Source organism: Petaurus breviceps, unplaced genomic scaffold, assembly GCF_028583685.1.
Source record: "Petaurus breviceps papuanus isolate PSGF00001 unplaced genomic scaffold, PetGlider_PUasm1.0 186, whole genome shotgun sequence".
In the NCBI taxonomy this organism is placed as follows: Eukaryota; Metazoa; Chordata; class Mammalia; order Diprotodontia; family Petauridae; genus Petaurus; species Petaurus breviceps.
Genome location: NW_027185798.1, coordinates 25,503,337 through 25,522,373, shown reverse-complemented (window position 1 = coordinate 25,522,373; position 19,037 = coordinate 25,503,337). Strand labels below are relative to the sequence as shown.

The 19,037-nt window shown below is 36.4% G+C and overlaps 1 protein-coding gene across 2 annotated transcripts in view; it reads left to right on the top strand.

The window, feature by feature from the left end:
- MYO1D (myosin ID) overlaps positions 1-19,037 on the top strand; it is a 423,241-nt gene that overhangs the window by 21,949 nt on the left and 382,255 nt on the right. The window lies entirely within an intron of this gene.

Here is a 19,037-nt window from a genome sequence, read left to right as displayed (position 1 = left end):
GATAGATAGATAGATAGATAGATAGATAGATAGATAGATAGATAGATAGATAGATAGATAGATCTGTTCTTTGGGTCTTCTTTTGCAAAGACCAATGGGGATGATCATAAAGCATTTTTGAGAACCAGAAATGACAATATTGAACTTCTTAATATGTAAGGAAAAATGTAAGGAACTCAGAACCCCAGAGATGAAAGGAATCTTGGAGGCCATCTAGCCTAACCTCCCTTACTGAGAATCCCCTCTATACCATCCTCCATAAATGTTTATCCTACCTTTACAGTAAAAATTCAAGCAATGAACTTGGGGGAAACCCAAGACCTCCTGAGGCACCTCATTCTTCTTTGTGGACAGCCATAAATGGCAGGAGATTTTTCCTTACTTTGAGCCCAAATCCGATGTTCCATAATTTCTGCCTATTTCTTCAAGTTCTGCTTTCTTAGGCCAAGCAGTAGAAGTCTTAATTGCTTCTTCTTCTTCTTTTTTTTTGCTTGATATATGTGAGATTTTTTGAAAAATAAGTTTATTTTTAGTTTTCAGCATTCACTTCCATAAGTTTTAAATTTTCTCCCTCTCCCTCCCCTCCTCCCTCTCCAAGATAGCATGCAATCTAGTATAGGCTTTACATATACATTCCTATTAAACATATTTTCACATTAGTCATGTTGTATAGAAGAATTAGAATGAATGGGAGGAACTACGAGAAAGAAAAAAACAAAACAAAAAAAGAAAATGATCTGCTTCACTCTGCATTCAGACACCATTGTTCTTTCTCTGTATGTGTATGGCATTTACCATCATGAGTCTTTTGGAATTGTTTTAGGTCCTTGCATTCCTGAGAAAGGCTAAGTCTATCAAAGTTAGTCATCGAACACTGTTGCTATTACTGTGTATAATGTTCTCCTGGTTCTGTTCACTTCACGCAGCATCAGTTCATGTAAGTCTTTCCAGGTTTTTCCACTTGTTCATCATTTCTTATAACACAATAGTATTCCATTACATTCATATACCACAACTTGTTCAGCTATTCCCAAGTTGATGGGCATCCCCTCAATTTCCAGTTCTTGGACACCACAAAAAGAGCTGTTATACATATTTTAATACATGTGGGTCCTTTTCCCATTGGGATACAGACCTGGAAGTGGTATTTCTGGGTCATAGGGTATACACATTTTTATGATCCTTTGGGCATAGCTCCAAATTGCTCTCCAGAATGCCTGGATCAGTTCACAACTCCATGAACAATGAATTAGTGTTCTGTTTTTATGACATTTTCTCCAACATTTATCATTTTTCTGTTTTGTCATGTTAGTCAATCTGATAGGTGTGATATGGTACCTCAGATTTGTTTTGATTTGCATTTTTCTAATCAATAGTGATTTAGAGCAATTTTTCATATGACTATAGATAGTTTTGATTTCTTCCTCTGAAAACTGCCTGTTAGTATCCTTTGACCATTTATCAATTGGGGAATGGCTTGTATTCTTATAAATTTGACCCAGTTCTCTATATATTTTAGAAATGAAGCCTTTATCAGAGATACTGGTTGTAAAAATTCTTTCCCAGTTTTCTTCTTCCCTCCTAATCTTGGTTGTATTGTCTTTGTGCAAAACCCTTTTCAAATTATTAATGTAATCAAAATGATCCATTTCGCATTTCATACTGTTCTCTTTCTCTTCTTTGGTCATAAATTTTTCCATTTTCCATAAATCTGACAGATAAACTATTCCTTGCTCCCCTAATTTTCTTATAGTATTAGCTTTTATATCAAAGTCATGTACCCATTTGGATTTTATTTTGGTATACTGTGTCAGATGTTGATCTATGCCCAGTTTCTGCCATATCATTTTCTAGTTTTCCCAGAAGCTTTTGTCAAATAGGGAGTTCTTATCACAGAAGCTAGAGTCTTTGGGTTTATCAAACAGTAGATTTCTATTGTCATTGACTAGTATGTCTTGTGTACCTCACCTATTCCACTGATCTACCCCTCAATTTCTTAGCCAGTACCAAGTAGTTTTGATGATTTCTGCTTTATAATACAATTTAAGATCTACCCACCTTCTGCTATATTTCTTTTCATTAATTCCCTTGATGTTCTGGACATTTTGTTCTTCCAGATGAGTTTTATTATTATTTTTTCTAGTTCTTTAAAATAATTTTTTGGTAGGACTCCTTGGAATTAATTATTCTTTAAATGTTTGACAGAATTTGCTTGTAAATCCATCTAGCCCTGGAGATTTTTTCCTAGAGAGTTCATTGATGGTTTGTTCAATTTCTTTCTGAGATAGCGTTGTTTAAGTATTTACTTCCTCTTCTGTTAATCTGGGCAATTTACATTTTTGAAAATATTTATTCATTTCACTATGATTGTCAAATTTATTGACATACCATTGGGCAAAATGGTTTCTAATTATTGTTTTAATTTCCTCTTCATTGGTGGTGAATTCACCCTTTTTCATTTTTGATATTGGCAATTTAGTTTTCTTCTTTTTTAAAATCAAATTGACCAATGGTTTATCTGTTTTATTGGTTTTTTCATGAAACTAGCTCTTAGTTTTATTTAGTAGTTCAATGGTGTTCTTAATTTCAATTTTATTAATCGCTCCTTCTGCATTGTATTGTGAGGTGTTTATGCCCTAGTACATGGTCAGTTTTTGTGTCTGTGCCATAAACCACTGAGAAAAAGGTATATTTCTTTCTATCCCCTTTCAATTTTCTCCAAAGGTCTACCACATGTACCTTTTCTAAAATTCTGTTCACCCCTTTCCCTTCTTTCTTGTTTATTTTGAGGTTAGATTTATCAAGTTCAAAAAAGGGGAGGTTGAGGTCCCCCCTAGTTTTGCTGTCTATTTCTTCCTGTAACTCCTTTAATTTCTCCTCTAAGAATCTGGGTGCTATACCACTTGGTGCATATATGTTTAGTAATGATATTACTTCATTGTATATGGTGCCTTTTAGCAGGATATAGTTTCCTTCCTTATCTCTTTTAATTAGATCTATTTTTGCTTTCAATTTGTCTGAGATTAAGATTACTACCCTTGCTTTTTTCCTTCAGCTGAAGTACAATATATTCTATTCTAGCCTTTTACCTTTACCCTGTGTGTATCTCCCTGATTCAAATATATTGTAGGATTATGGTTTTTAATCCATTCTGCTCTCTGCTTCTGTTTTATGGGAGAGTTCATCCCATTCACATTCATAGTTATGATTACTATCTGTGTCTTTCCATTAAAAAAAAATCTTCATATGTTTGAAAATCATTGTCATGTAATCCCTAAATCTCCTCTTAAAGTTAAACACCCTTACTTCATTCAATGAGTATTTGACATTATTTTGAGGTTCTTTGCCATCTTGGTCACCTATCTCAGTTTTCTCCAGCTTACAAATGTCTTTCCTAAAATCTGATCACAGAACTGAATATGATACACTATATGTGGTCTGAAAAGGTAGATTCCAGTAAGACCACCCCTTCCCATATTCTGGACATGATGTCTTTCTTAATGCAACCTAATAACAGATTGGCTTTTTAATCTGTTTTGTTACATTGTTGACTTGTATTGAGCTTGCATTCCACCAGACCCCCAAGGTTTCAGGTTGTTGCTGTAGTTATTTTCAGATGAATTGCTCTCTCTGCATGCCTTCTCTCTCTTATATTTGGGAATTTGATTACTGGAGCCCTAGTCTTGGACTTTATTACGATTAAATTTCATTTTATTGGGTACATGCCAGCATCCTAGCCTATTACATTTTTACATGCTGTCATTCATTGTTAGCTGTTCTTTCCAGCCTGCAAATTTGATAAACTTGTCATCTAGCTGTCATCCAAGTTATTGATAAAAATGTTTTAAAAAGCACAGAACTAAGAAGAGATCTTCTTGGGGGGACTCTACTAGAAACTTCTTTCCATATTGACATTGAATCATAAGGATGATTCTTTGTGTCTAGTTATGTGACCAGGGTTCCTTTTTTTTTTTTAAAAAAGCATTAATTAATGTCTCTTGTTTTTATATAGCATTCATTTCTGAATACCTCTCTTCATTCTTCTTAGAAAACCCTCCTTTGTAAAAAAAAAAAAAACATTTAAAAAAAAACTTTTTTCTTTTGCTTTTTTTTGGAGGGGGCAGGCAGGGCAATTGGGGTTGACTTGCCCAAAGTCACATGGCTAGTAAGTGTTAAGTGTCCAAGGCTGGATTTGAACTCAGGTCCTCCTGACTCCAGGGCCAGTGCTCTATTCACTGCACCACCTAGCCGCTCCACAAAAACTTTTTTTTCAAGAAAAAAGTCCTTTCAGCAAAACCAATTAACACATTGACCACATAATGACAATATATGCAATTTCCACACCTATGGTCACCCATATTTGTACTGAAGGGAAGGGAGTGAGACATTTAGTTAAAAGTCTTCCCCGGTGACTTTGCTCATTGGAATTACACAGCATTTGACATCTTTTCAGTTTACATTGGTGTAGTCACTGTATCTCTTGTTTTCCTGGTTCTGCTTGCTTCACTTTGTATCAGGTCATGCAAGTCTTCCCAGTGTTTTTTATAAATTCCACATTCATTTCTTGCTGTGCAATAATATTCCATTACATTTATGTACCATAATTTGTGTAGACATTATCTAATCAGTGGGTGGCACCCACTTTGTTTCCAGTTATTTTCTACCACCAAAAGTCAGACAATCAGTCCTCAACTCACTTAATTGTGGTTCTAGCCTGCATCTCTCCTTGTCAGCAAGATTAGCAGGAGAGGCTTAGTCAGCTCCTTTGCTGAAATCTAGGTAAGTCAGACATCAACATGTCCCTGATGTCCTAGCAGCATGAGTAGGGATTGGACCTGGGACCTCATTGGTATAGGGAAGTCCTGAGTGAAGAAATCCCTTCCACCAACACAGGTTGGTACCTTCTCCACAACAATAATTACTATCCTAATGAGTTGTCTAGAACATTGAGATAAACTACCTAGACTTGCAGCACACATGTACCCTTCCCCATTTCAGGAGAGCTTTCTTAAAAATCTAGCCCAAGCAAGCCCTCCTATCACCTCCCTAGGGTCATGGAAATCACTCATCTGTCTTTTTTTTTTTTTGCATAAGCAATTCATTTAATAAAATATTTCAGAACATACTAAGAGGAATTTAAAATTGCTGTGGACTTTAGAGATTATGTAATACAATCCATTATTTTAGAGATAAGGAAACTCAGGCCAGAGAAGGTAAACTAACTTGCTGCAGGGTATACAGGAATTAAGTGGCAGAGTCTGGGATTTGAACCTTGAGCTTCTGACTCCAATGCAGGATTGATTGTTCCATGTCACACTGTAAATCTTGAGCAGCACATTTTGTGCTCTGTGGAATACAGTCAAAAGCATAATGTATGGTCTCAGCCCAAATGGAGCATGAAATTCTTGAGACTGACTGCACATGACTTGAGTTGGGGTGAAGGACATTCCCAAGAGTCAGATAATCCCGTAAAGAAGAGGGCCTGGGAGTAAGCAGTCAGGTTAGAACAAAAAGTTTGCATAGGGGAGTAGTGGAGATAAGATTGGTGTGGCCCATTAGGGCCCATAACTTGGAAGACTTTGAATGCTCAGGGTGAGGAGTTTGGCATTTTGTTAGGAAATAAGGAGCTTCATCATATTCAGATAATCCAAATTTGAAAGAATTTTAAATGGAATGGCACCTGATTATCTACTTAACCAGCTGCCTTTAAAGGAGAACCAATGATGAAAGGGGCAGTTTCAGACACAAACAGGAAGATTCCAAGGAACTAAAGCAGAGTGAAATGAAGAGAACCAGGAGAACAGTTTCTACTCTAATGACAACATTGTAAAGACCAACAACTTTGGTGGACCTTAAGAACTGGACCAACCATGATTGCACCAGTGAAGCCTGCTAACCACCTTCTAACAGAAAGGTGATGGACTTGGGGTACAAAGTTAGGCACATTTTTTGGACATGGACAAAGAGGCAATTTATTTCTTCTGCTTGGCCGTGTATGTATATTTATTACAAGGGGGCATGTATTAGGAGAATTTACCCTAGAGAAGAGACTCTCCAGAATTAGTCTTCATAACTTGTTCTACCTCCTTTTCCAATATATCTTAGCTTTAGAATTTTGAGTTGAAAGGAGAAGCTGATATTAGAACAATCGTGTTATCTCAAATTCTTCTTTTTATAGCTAAAACTCTTACAGGTTGTGATTTTTCCAATTTTACACAAGTAGTAAAAAGCAGAGTTGAAACTCAAACTGTGGTCCCTTAAGACTCTGAATCTGGTCATCTTTCTGTTATCCTATGTATCTTACCTTACAGTGGTTGCTTTTTAAAAATTCTCTCTATTATACCTCTTGAAGTTCCAGTGAATTATATTGTCCAGTTACTAGTGCCACCAATTAGAGATTCATCTGGGTTAGTAAGCCTCTTCTTTTAGAAGTCCAGATAGGTCTGGGAGCTAAAGACTTTCAGTTATTCACAATTGGTGCAGATTATTTCAGTCTGATTTCGTATTGCATAGCTGGGATCAGCTGCATGAAAGGAACAGGAATTTTGATTGAGGGGAGGTATGTAAGTAATCTTGGATGTTGAAGTACTTTGGGTAATAAAGTACAGCTATTTAGAACAACGTGAAGAAGTGGTAGACTTGGGAAGAGAGACACTGACTAGGAAGTAAGAAGGGGATACAGAGAGGCAAGATGAGAAGCCAAATATAAACTTTGTCTATTCTCACCTGTTACCTAGAACTTGATCTGGATCCTCTTTTCTCTTTCCTCCCTTCAACATTTTATGTATCTTTGACTCCCAGAAAATAAATCCAAGGCTCTAGTTATCCTCACGGTTTTAAGAAGCTTTTGTTGACTAGCTTGGGAACTCAATAGCTGTGTGTGTGTGTGTGTGTGTGTGTGTGTGTGAGAGAGAGAGAGAGAGAGATTCTGGGTTCTGAGTACCTTATTTTAAAACAAACTTTTGGAGCATAATTATTTAAATGAAATTATTTAAATATCAATTCAATGAGTTTAAAGTTTTAGCATCCATGAAACTTTGTGCATGTGTATATGTATGTATGTGTGTATGTATATATTTTCTTCCTTTCCTTTAAGACTCAAGACATTTTTGTGTTCCTTAAAAAGGGAAAGAAAAGTCTTCTGAAATAAGTAAAACTTATTCCAAAGGGCATTACCATACTTCTTGCCCTCCTTTCTGTTCACTAAACTCCCATACAATCCCATAATTGGGAATTAAAAGGCAACTGTTATTATTACAAGGTTCTTATCAGTATTGCAATGAATTAATTTTAAAAGTCTCATCTAAAGTAATAAAGCATTTGTTAAAAATAGAGTCATAATTTTTTTCCCCTGGCCACAAAGTATGCTTTGAGTAACTGGAAGGAAAGAAGGAAGGAAGAAAAGAAACAAGCACGTATTAAGTGTCTATTATGAGTCGGGCACTGTGCTAAGCTCTTTCTAAATATTATCTCACTTGATTCTCACAACAGCCCTAGAAGGTATGTGTTATTATTTATAATTATCATCATCATCATTATTATTAGTCACATCTTTAAAAAAAAAAAAAGGAAACTGAGACAATCAGAGAGGTTAAGTGACTTGCCCAGGGTCACACAGCTAATAAATGTCTACTTCAGTATTTGAACTCATGTCTTCCTGACTCCAGGTTGACTGTTCCACCTACTGTACCATATACAATATGTTATCATCTGTAAGAGTATGGTATGGAGTATTCTGACCTTGTAATTAGTGCATTCTGTTCAATAAGAAAGACAAGAAAAGTCCATTTTCAAAGAAAAAGGAAGCTTAAAAAAAACCAAAACTGAGTTTATTTTAATTAATCCTAAAATCTAAGAAATTGACTCTATGCTTTTTAAAAAATTGACTCTATGCATAAAGTCCTGGATATTGTGCTTGATTTGGCTTGTAACCAAATTGCTGTAATTACTGATGGATACTTTTGTGTGTTTCACAAACTTTAAAATAAGTCTTCAAAGTGACATAGATTCCTATTATAAAAATGCCATTTTCTCTTACTATGATAAAATATATTTTGTGGTTTTATTTTATTAAATAATATTTGTACAATCTAACATTTCAATCACTGTAACTATTCTTTTGTGAAAGGAAAACTACTGTTTATCTTTTCTCTCTTAAATAAAATCACAAAATGAAAATTTTTTATCTATAGGAAAGGTACAGTTTATCTTCAAAAAGGGAGGAGATAGCAATGAATTGTGCAGAGTGTAAGGACAGGTATTCTCTGATACTGTCTCAAGGAGAAAAATCTGTGTCTGGAATTCTAAAAAAGGTTAACCAGTGTGGTAATTCTACTACTTTATTCTTACTATGATACTAGTAATGCTCTCCTGAATTATAGCTTTATACCAGAACACAGTTTTGATGATGTCATCTGTTGGGTGTCCTTGAGGGTTGATTGTTATAAAAATGTGTCAGGTTGTATGGAATGTAACTGATGGAGAGGAGAAAGGGAAAAGGGCCACTAGAGCTAAATAATAGGTTTGAGACTGTTTTTGGAGAGGAAGATGTTGGACTCTCGAAGGAAGAAGCAGTTTCTTGTCCTCCATGAAAGGATGGTGTTGATCCTCTGGGACTGTCAAATGAGAAGTCATCCAGTTAGGTTCAGATAAAGATGAAATAATTAGTGGTGGTTTGCTCCCTGCTAATGAGTTTTAAGGTGGCTATGTATTGACACCATAACAACAATGAAGAATTCTTCTGCCTTGTTAGGGTGTGTATTCAGGATGTCACAGTGTGCCTCCCAAGACTTGTCAAACCAGTTGACTACTGCCCACTTCTGGTGATTCATATGGGCACAAATGAGGGTGCAAATGGAACATAAGAAGCATTGCTAAAGATTGTGAAAGTCTTGGGTAAGAAACTGAAGACCTTTGGAGCCCATATGGTGGTCTCATCACTGTTACTAATCATGGACAAGGACTTCAGAAGAGTGGAGCAGATTTGGGAATGTGAAGTTGGTAAAGAATATGACATTTGAAAATGGGATTTGAATTTCTGAACCTAGCATCCAAGAATGGGATTTGAATTTAAATACAGAGCCAGCATGGTGTAGTAGACAGAAACAGCCTCAGAGTCAGGTTCAGGTGTCGCCCTGATACTTAGCACCTCAGCGACCCTGACAAAAAACATCACTTCTCAGTGCTCTAGGTAATTCTAACAACCTAACTTATAGAGAACAGGCTGTCCTGTAGTGATGGAGGGAGTTTCTTTATTCAAGAATTTAATGTCAGTGAAATCACAGGTCAAGAAAGAAGGAGAAAACTGACAATGGATAGCCACCAAGTTGATATCATAGAGAGAAGGCATAATGTAGAAAAAAGAATAGTAGAAGAGAAATCCAGAAATTTGCAGTGGCAAAACATATAATGAGGTCAGTAATAGCAGCCATGGCCACAATATTCAGTATGTGTAATAAATAAGCAGAGAGCTGGATGACCACCTGTCAAGCATGTTATGAAGATTTCTTTTGTGGATGGATTGGACTGGACTGTTGGACTACCGACGTCCCTTCCAACTCACAAATTCTGTGATTCCATGAAGGTGAACTAGAAATCCTAATGCAAAGAAGCTAATATAACCTATTAGGTGTCATAGAGACTTGGTGGTATAAAGTATATGAATAGCAGATTACTTTTGGAAGTGCATGCTTTTTTCAAAAGCTACAGGATAGGTAAAAGGAGAGGTGTCTGTGGAGTAGTGTTATATGTTAAGAAAAATACCAATTTTTGTAAATGTGTTGGGGAAAAAATCCAGGCAACAGAGTGGGAAAACATAATGGAGGCTGTCTAAATGAAGATGAAGAAACAGAATTAACAGTGACATCATAGTATCCTACAGACCATTTGGACCAAAAGAGGAATAGATAAGGAGCTGGGGAAACTGATCACAGTCCTGGCACAGGATTATTCTAATATATTCTAATAGTGAGAGGGAACTTCAGGTGTCTACTGGCTTTCTATCACAAGCAAAGCTTCTTTACTTGCCTTAATTTCACCCTTCAAAAGATAGAAGAACCAATAAGGGGAACTTTTCTTCTGGACTTGACTGACTTTTCACCAACATTGATGAACTCTTTGATGGTTCTGAAGCTCTAGGGGCAATGAATGCTCTGCCTTAAAATTTGTGAAAGAGGAATAGAGGGGAGCTGATGAGATCTTAGGAAATAAGTTTTCAAAGATGTCAAAGAAAGGATAAGTGAAATCCCATGACCTGAAATTCTGTGGAGTGAGGAAAAGGCCAGGATGGGAAATTCCTGAATTAAATTTTGAGGATATGGAAAGAAATCACTCTGAAGAAGAAAAAGTATGTAAAGAGAACCACATGGATAGAGAGGGAACTCAGAAATCAACTTAGAAATTTATACTGAAAATGGGGAATTATAGAGATGCCACAGGATTTGAAGAAGTGTGCCAATTTCCAAAAAGTAGGAGAATAAAACTGTCATAATATAGATCATTTTATTTATTTTTTTAAGCAATTGGGGTTAAGTAACTTGCTCAAATTTACATGGCCAGGTGTTTCTGGGTGGGTGCTAAGTGTCTGAGGCCAGATTCGATCCCCAGGTCATCCCAACACTGGGGCTGGTGCTCTTACTTGCTGTGCTACCTGGCCGCCCCTAGTTCACTTTATTTCTAGCTAAGCATTTGAAAAAAAAATCCACTTTTCTTGTGGAAGAGGTAGAGAGCTACAGCATTATTGGATAGATTTGTAGCTGGTCAAAACTGGGTCTCCAAAATAGTCATTAGTGTTTCAGTGATGATTTGGACTCTTTGATCACGCATAAGTCACTTAACCTCTAGGAGCTCCAGACAGATAAGAAATTGAAAAAATGGTTTGGAAAATGTGCTGTCACTAGGACAAGGGGATGGCTTGAAAATAGTACCCTTAGTTGGATGTTTAAATTCTGGCAGATACATTGAGAAAATTTTTTAGACATGCTTTTTAATTTATTGCATCCTTAAATTTAAACAGAATCTGATCTCCTTTCTCCTTGTGGTTGTTCCAGTACATGGGGGAAGGAGAGAAGAGGAGGGAGATAGATATAAATCTATATCCATATCCGTGTGTGTGTGTGTGTGTGTGTGTGTGTGTGTGTTTTGATGGCTAAAAACCATTATTATAAGCATAACTTCTCATACTGTGCTATAATGAAGTAATGCTCTCAGGAATAGAACCCAGAGAAGTTAGAGTAAACATTATCAGTAGAATAAATATATCAGTGTTTACATTCCTGGATATTGTTTATGATTTGGTAATGTTTGGTGGGTCTTGTAGGTAACCCTGTGAACATATAAGAAACTTGATATCTGACTTAGGAAAGCTTTGGGTCTCAGCTTGAAACTGTGCCAAAATATGATATGACATAATATAATGACATGTAATGCTACATAATCATATTATTATATTATATCTATAAATACTTTTCTCACAGCTCCCATAGAGATATAAATAGTAGCCACAAGGTACAGTAGAAAAGAGGCTAGATTTGGTATCAAAGCCTGTGTTTGAATCTTGGATTTGTTCTCTATGTCAATATCCTATGTCAGTGTCATTTTTCTTGTGTATAAAATGAAGGGGCTGGACTCCATCCACAGTTCTCCAGGTGTGTTCTGGAGACTCCTGGGAATCCCCAAGACCCTTTTGGAGGTTAGGGAAATCAAAACTATCTTCAAGATACTAACGTTTTAATTTTCAATTAAATTAATTTTCAATAAGTTAATAATGGCTATAACACACGCAACTAGAAGCTCTTTCAGGTCCTCAGCAATTTTCAGGCAAATAAGGTTGAGAACTGCTGGGCTGGATGATCTCCAAGTCCCTTATAGCTCTAAAACTAAGACCCTGAGAAGTCATCTTCTTATTATCGAGTTTTTAGAAACAGGCTCAGAATCATAAGTAAGCAATGGGCATGTTTAAAGTCAGGTTCAACCCTAGATTTCCTGACCCTTTCCCCAGTTCCAGTTTGCCTTGAGGCAGCTGAGGGGTAGAGTGGGTGGAAGCTCTGGACCTGGAGTTAGCTGAATTCAAACTTACTAAGTGGTGACTTTGGGCAAGCCACCTAAAGTCTGTCTGCCTCTGTGATCTTGCCTATAAAATGAGAATGATAATAATAGCACCTTCCTCCCAGAGTTGTAAGGATAAAAATGAGATATTTGTGAAATACTCTGCAAACCTGAAAATACTATATAAATGTAGCTACTATTCTTATTGTTAGTGATTATTCATCCTACTGTGTACCACTCTAGCTCCAAAAGAGACATCAAAACTCCCCAACTGCTCAACATGGGATGGAAATTCATTTTAAAGCTACTGTATCCGGGCCCTGCAGACCATATTTCATTAATATTTAGTACAGTATATGGTTTGAATGCTTTGTGTTTACTTTGAATTTTCTTTTTGTTTCTATTGGAAAAACAGAGGGTGTCTCAATTTTAGTGCTGTTTTAAACTGTTAAAAGCTTCCCTAAGACTGAGGTCATGAAAGGAGGGGAAAAACCCTCCACTCACACCATTTTCAGGCTTAAACCCTGGCAACCCCAGCTCCTTTTCTGAACAGGTCCCTGCTGTTCTCTAAGTACAATAATCAAGTAGCCATTACCCCAAGCAGGATGGTATTAAGATGGAGTTCTCACTTACGTGTAGTGGCAGCTTGTTGTTACAAAGTTTTGTTTCCCCCTTTTCTAGTTTCTGTAGTTTTCTCTTCACCTTTCTTCTTCTCCCCCTCTTGCTTTCTTCCCTTTCTTCCTTTTTTAAATTTCCCTTCTTGTCATAATGTGTAGTTCAAGTCTATTTTAAAGTGATTGTTATCTAGTTAATATTGGATAAAATTGAGTTCTGCTTTTTTCTTATTTTGAAAATGGGTGAGAACGGTGCCCTTTATGTGCAAAGTTTAGTGATATGCCCTAGAGATAGAAGATGGTAGTTAGATGATGCCGTGGGTAGATCAATGGACTTGGAGTCAGAAAGAACTAAGTTTGAATCCTTCCTCCCAAACTTAACAAGCAATATGACCCTGGGAAAGTCATGTAACCTCTTTCAGACTTGGTTTCCTCATCTGTAAAATGAGGAGATTGAATTCAATGGCCTCTGTCATCCCTTTCAATTCTAAATCAGTGATTCTGTCAACTCCACTGGATATATAAATATGGCCTCTAGAAGCTTGCAATCTACTTGTAAAGATGGATCATATACATAGAATTGCCTTCAGGGATTGCTGCCATTTTATATGCTACCTTGTACTGCTCTTCTGGTGCCAAGTGAATGGTTCTGAGAAGTAATGGCAGGATCATTTCTTTTAACTCATTTTTAAAACACCCAGATCTTTGACCAACTATAACCATGCCACCACCAGCTTGAACTCATGAAAGCAGTTTTTTGAATCCTAATGTATTCCTATTACATTGAGCATGTCTGTCATTTTATTTGTTTGGAACAAACAGATAGAGTTAGGCCTAGACTTAAACAGGAAGTGGAGAGTGGGCTGGATTATCTTCAGGAAATTGTAGAGTCCTTTAATGACCACAAACTTCTCCAAGAAATGAGGCACATCTTTTTAATACCAATATGTTTCAATGTCATTGTATGTCTGTGAATCATAGAACTCTAGCATATCTGGAGAATTTAAATAAATTTTACACAGATTTTTACATGGAGAGACATGGTGGGTGTGAGAAAGCTGCAGCGTATGTAATAAAGAATTCTAAAGAATCAGAGTAGAAGATATTAGGGAACTGTATGATTGGAAAAAGATGGACTAATCACATGGTGAGGGCAAGGAGTAACAGATGAATGATTCTACTGGTTTCATGTTGGGATCGACAGACCAAAGAAAGCCTCTAGCACAGTAAGTGGACCCACTTTGGAGGACTTATTGAAGAAAATGGACAGCTTCTTCCAAGATAGATGGCCATGGAAGGGGTCCAATATGTTTTGTTGGAAGAAGTGACCAAACCTTTGGTATCATAGACCCATTTGATAATATTGGGTAAGCAAGAACTTCTTCACTTTCAGGTTGAGGTGGTTTCATTTTTTTTCTTAGAGTAAATGACTCACTCTTAAGGAATTTGATCAATTTAGAGAGGAAACAATTTGGATTTTTATAGCTGCATAGATGTTCACTGGCAGTTGCTTCTGTTGGAATAAAATTCTCACTCCCACATAACTGCTTGTGTAAGGAGGTGGAGATCTTAATGATTCGACTAAATAATTTAAATGTCAAAAGGGCACCTTTTGCTCATGTCTGGAATGAATGGAATGAAAATTGTCAAATAAAAATTTGATTTTTACTTTGTACTGCTTCCATTTTGATCTTGGTGAATTTAAGAAGGAGGGTTTTAAAAATTATTATTAACATGAGTTTTAAAGACCTTGGCTTTTTTTATTCAGAGGAAATGGATAATGCTCACCTATTTTTGAAATTAGTAGTTGTGAATTAATGGCTTTCGAATGTATTCTATTTTTTAAAAGGCAACTTTTAGTCAATAGTATTAAATTTTTTAAGGTGATTAAAAGGTTTGCAAGACCACGATTTTGTGTCTAATTCACTCAGATTTTTTCTGGTGACCTTATGAGGCAAATATTATATCTTTTTTGAAGAAAGAACATTTTTGTGGAGTTAGCCTCAATGATTCCCTCCATGGTTCAACCAGTAAATAATAGGTATTTTTCCTCTGTCACTCTCTTGCCCTCTCATTCTTTCTGTCTCCTCTGGGGAGGGGGAAGGGCAAAGAGAAAGAGAGAGAGAGAGAGAGATAGAGAGATCTATATATGATAGTACTATATATGATAGTAACCAAGTAGTTAAATAGAAATAAAACCCAGGCTTTGTTGTTTGTGATTCACCTCTAGGCTTTATCTAACATTACATGTGGTCACCGAGACATGTTTTTATATATGTGCCACACAGCTCCTTAGTTCTTTTGCTTTTTCCTTGTGAATATTCATTGGTTGTAAGAGTGATTCCTTTCTCAGTCAATTATATACTAAGAACATTTCTGAGGGAAGCCTTAAAGTTAATTTGTTGTACATTTATACATCTCTTAGTATTTCTGCAATAGATCTAGAAAACTAGTTATCTTTTTTTTTTTTTTTTTGCTTTTTGGAAGGGGGAAGGCAGGGCAATTGGGGTTAAGTGACTTGCCCAAGGTCACATGGCTAGTTAAGTGTTAAGTGTCTGAGGCTGGATTTGAACTCAGGTTCTCCTGACTCCAGGGCCAGTGCTCTATTCACTGCGCCACCTAGCAACCCTGAAAACTAGTTATGTTTATGGAATTCTGAGGAAAATGACTCTAACCATACTTTCCTCAAGTTCTTTTCAAGGTCTGTGGGGATTTTCCTAAAGATTTACCAAAGTGATTCCATCTCAAAGGAATTATCTTAGAAATGAATTTTTAACTAAATTGAAAACATATTGCTGATGTGCTTTAGTTTTTCTTCTCTAACAAGATATTTCTGACTATAATAAATGTCATTAGCATGCCTTACTCCTATGTCTGTTGATTATGATTTAATAAAATTGCTATTAGCAATTCTGTTAGTAGTAAGTCAGTCTCTCAAATTGAGAATACTTTATTTCTGTATTTAATACTTTGCATTTATATCTACTTTTGAATTCCAGGTCACAGAAGGCATTGATATAGGTGTAGTATTTATTTTTAAATCATCTTCATGTTTGTTTGTTTGTTTGCTTGTTTGTTTGTTTTATAAAGCAATCGGAGTCAAGTAACTTGCTCAAGGTTACCCAGCCAGGTGTTTCTGGGTGGGTGCTAAGTGTCTGAGCCTGGGATTTGATCCCCAGGTCATCCTGACACTGGAGCCAGTGTTCTTACTCGCTGTGCTACCTGGCTGCCCCTCATCTTCATGTTTTGCAATTATTTTTTCTTTCTAGATGAGTTTCCTTTGTTTTTCCCTATATAGATAATTTTCAAGTAGTCTTAAGGAGTCAGAACCTTTACTCTTTGACTACATAAAGGATTTTAAATTAAATAATATTACTTTGGAAACCTTACTTACAAGAGCATGAACTTCACTCTTTTCTAGTTGTTAAATTCTTCAATGATGTGACATTTGTTGCAAACTATCCTAAAACTTTACTGGTCAGAGTCAGGCATTTAAAGAATAAGTTTGACTTTGAAGTTCCTTCCCATCTATGGCTACCACTCTCCAATCTGTGCTATCTCTTGCCATTAGAATGTGAGCTTCTTGAATCAGAGAATGTCTCACTTCTGTATTTATATTCTTAATGCTTACTAAAGGTGCCTGCCATCTTTATAATAAGCACTTAAATAAGACCTTTTCATTCATTCATTGGACCTTTCAGCAATTGTTCAAGTGATAGTACCTTTACCATCTGCAAACATAGCAATATTTTTTTCCCTTTTAAATTAAGTCTTTGTAAATGAGAGCACTTGGGACCTACAAAAGCAAACAAACAAACAAACAAGCCTTGTCTTTCCTTTTCCAGCCTATTGAACAAAAAGAATGAGGAAGAGGAAGATAGTTAACCTGTACTCTGTCCCATGCTGACCCGGATTTTTATTATAAACTATATTTTATGTTTTTAACATGTCAAAATGTTTTATTCTTGTAGAAAAATGTCCAGAATACATCTAATTTAATTCAATAAAGACTTATTAAATGCCTGCTATATACAAGGTCTGCTTTTAGCTTTTTTAGATTAAAACCATTTGTTTATCTTATTTTAGTAGAAAGTATAACAAATATCCCATAAATCATCCATAATTAATTAATCTGTTGGATTTACTCTCGCTCACCCTTTGAGAACTTCCCGGGTTCTTCAATGCCTCAAGGATCTCGGTCTCTCAGTTGTTAGCACAGTTTCCCCCATGAAATTATTTTGTTTTTACTTTCTTGTATCTATGCTGAACATCCTTCCCCCTGCCTCCAGTGGAATGTAAGCTCCTTTTTGTTCCCATGGTACCTAGCATAGTACCCTGTACATAGGCATTTATTGAATTAGTTGAGTTAATGGAAGGGTTAGACAGAAGATACCAGATTTAGAAGCAGAGGGACCTCAGAAGCCTTTCAAGTTCACTCCCCTCTATTTTACAGATGAGGACAGTAAGGTTCAGAAAAGTGAAATGACTTACCCAAGATCACACAGGTGGAATGTAGCAAAGTCAGAATTTGAACCCAGGTCCTTGAACTCCAAATCTAAGGGCTTTTTCCAGTGCACTACCTGACCTTAATGTGGACTACAGCCTCACTCACTATCATGTGGTAGATAGTCTCCAAGAGTTGCAATGCTCAAAAAGTTCATCACTGTGTGGCCATTCTAGTGGTGTTTCCATTACTCTGGTACTTGGAGGTTATAGGTCATTGAATCGTTCATGAGTTCTTGACCTTTTGTATGTCACAGACCCTTTTGGAAATCTGACAAAGTCTATGGACCCCTTCCTGGAGTATATTTTTTTATGCATAAAATAAAATGCATGGAATTACAAAGGAAACCAGTTATCAGACTCCAGGTTAAGAAGCTCTGATCTAATCCAATCCCCTTATTTTACAAAAAGTGATACTGAGGCCCACAGAAGTTGAGTGACTTACCCAAGGTCTGGTAAGTACCAGAGATAGGATTTTGGATGTAGGCACTTTGACGCAAAATCCCATATTCTTTCTACAACAGCATTGCTTCCACTCCACACATATTTAAAAAAAAAAAACCTGAGGTGTTTTTCAAAATTTTGTTTTAGAGAGAGTGCTACTAGTTTTTTACTCCAGAAATAATAAACATTATTAGAGTACTTTAACTTTTTAAATCATGTGGTAAAACAAGGCAAGAAGGCAAATAATGATTTGTTATCCTCTACTGGCATGATATTTTTCTTTTTTCTTTTTTTCTATGGTTTTTGGAGGGTGGAAGGTAGGGCAATTGGGGTTAAGTGACATGCCCGAGGTCACATGGCTAGTTTTGTGTTAAGTGTCTGAGGCTGGATTTGAACTCAGGTCCTCCTGGCTCCAGGACCAGTGCTCTCTATTCACTGCACCACCTAGTCGCCCATGGCACAATATTTTTCAAGGTAAAGAATTTTTTAGTTGAAAAATCAATGAACATAAACTAATAATGTTCTCTTTTCAAAGTAAAATGGTCACATCCTTTGAATGAGTGTGATAAAAGATTTAGGTGACTTTTAACAAGAATCTTCTGTGTGATTTGGTTTGTATACCGAATCTGGTATATGGAAAACTATTCTTTTTAAAATATATGTTGAAATATTACTGACCATTTCTCCTAAGTTACACATTTTGTTTTACTTTTAAAAAGCGAGCAAAGAAGCCTCCTTTTGTCTGAACTAGCTACCCTTTTTTTCCCCTCTAAGGGCCACAAGTCCCCTCAATTCTCAGTAGATGGAAACAATCATTCCTTGAAACAGTAGCTATTAAAGTTTGTCAGACTGCTTAGTCCTGATGAAAAAAAATGTTATTCCCCAAAGTATTTCTCTAAGACTGAAAGTTTCTATGCAAATGAAAGGCCAGTTTGACCACAAAAATTTCCATCTAACCTCTCAAAATTGAAAACATATTACTTACAATTCAAAAACACAGGCAAATTAGTGAGGAGACTGTCTAAAAGAAGCTCAAGGGTTAGACATATCATTTGTGGATGACATGCCTTGATAGGAAAGCATATTTTCCTCTGGATACTTTGTCTCCATTGTAGAAAAAAAATTAAACTGCTTAATGTGGCCTGGGACCATACAGCCACGTTTACAGCTATGACATGAGTAGAGTCAATGAAGGGACTGCCTGTGTCATTTGTGTGCTCCATGGCACAGCATGTCTCCCTGTGACTGTTGTTTTTCATCTTCTTAAAACTATCGACATTTCTCTAGCTCTTTGTCATTTCTGCTGCACAGGAAGAAAAGTTTAGGTATCAATATCTTCATCTAACAGATGAGGAAACTAAGACCAAAAGAGGTTAAATGACCTGCCCAGGGGTCATACAAAGAGAAAGTATCACAGCTGGGACTCGAATC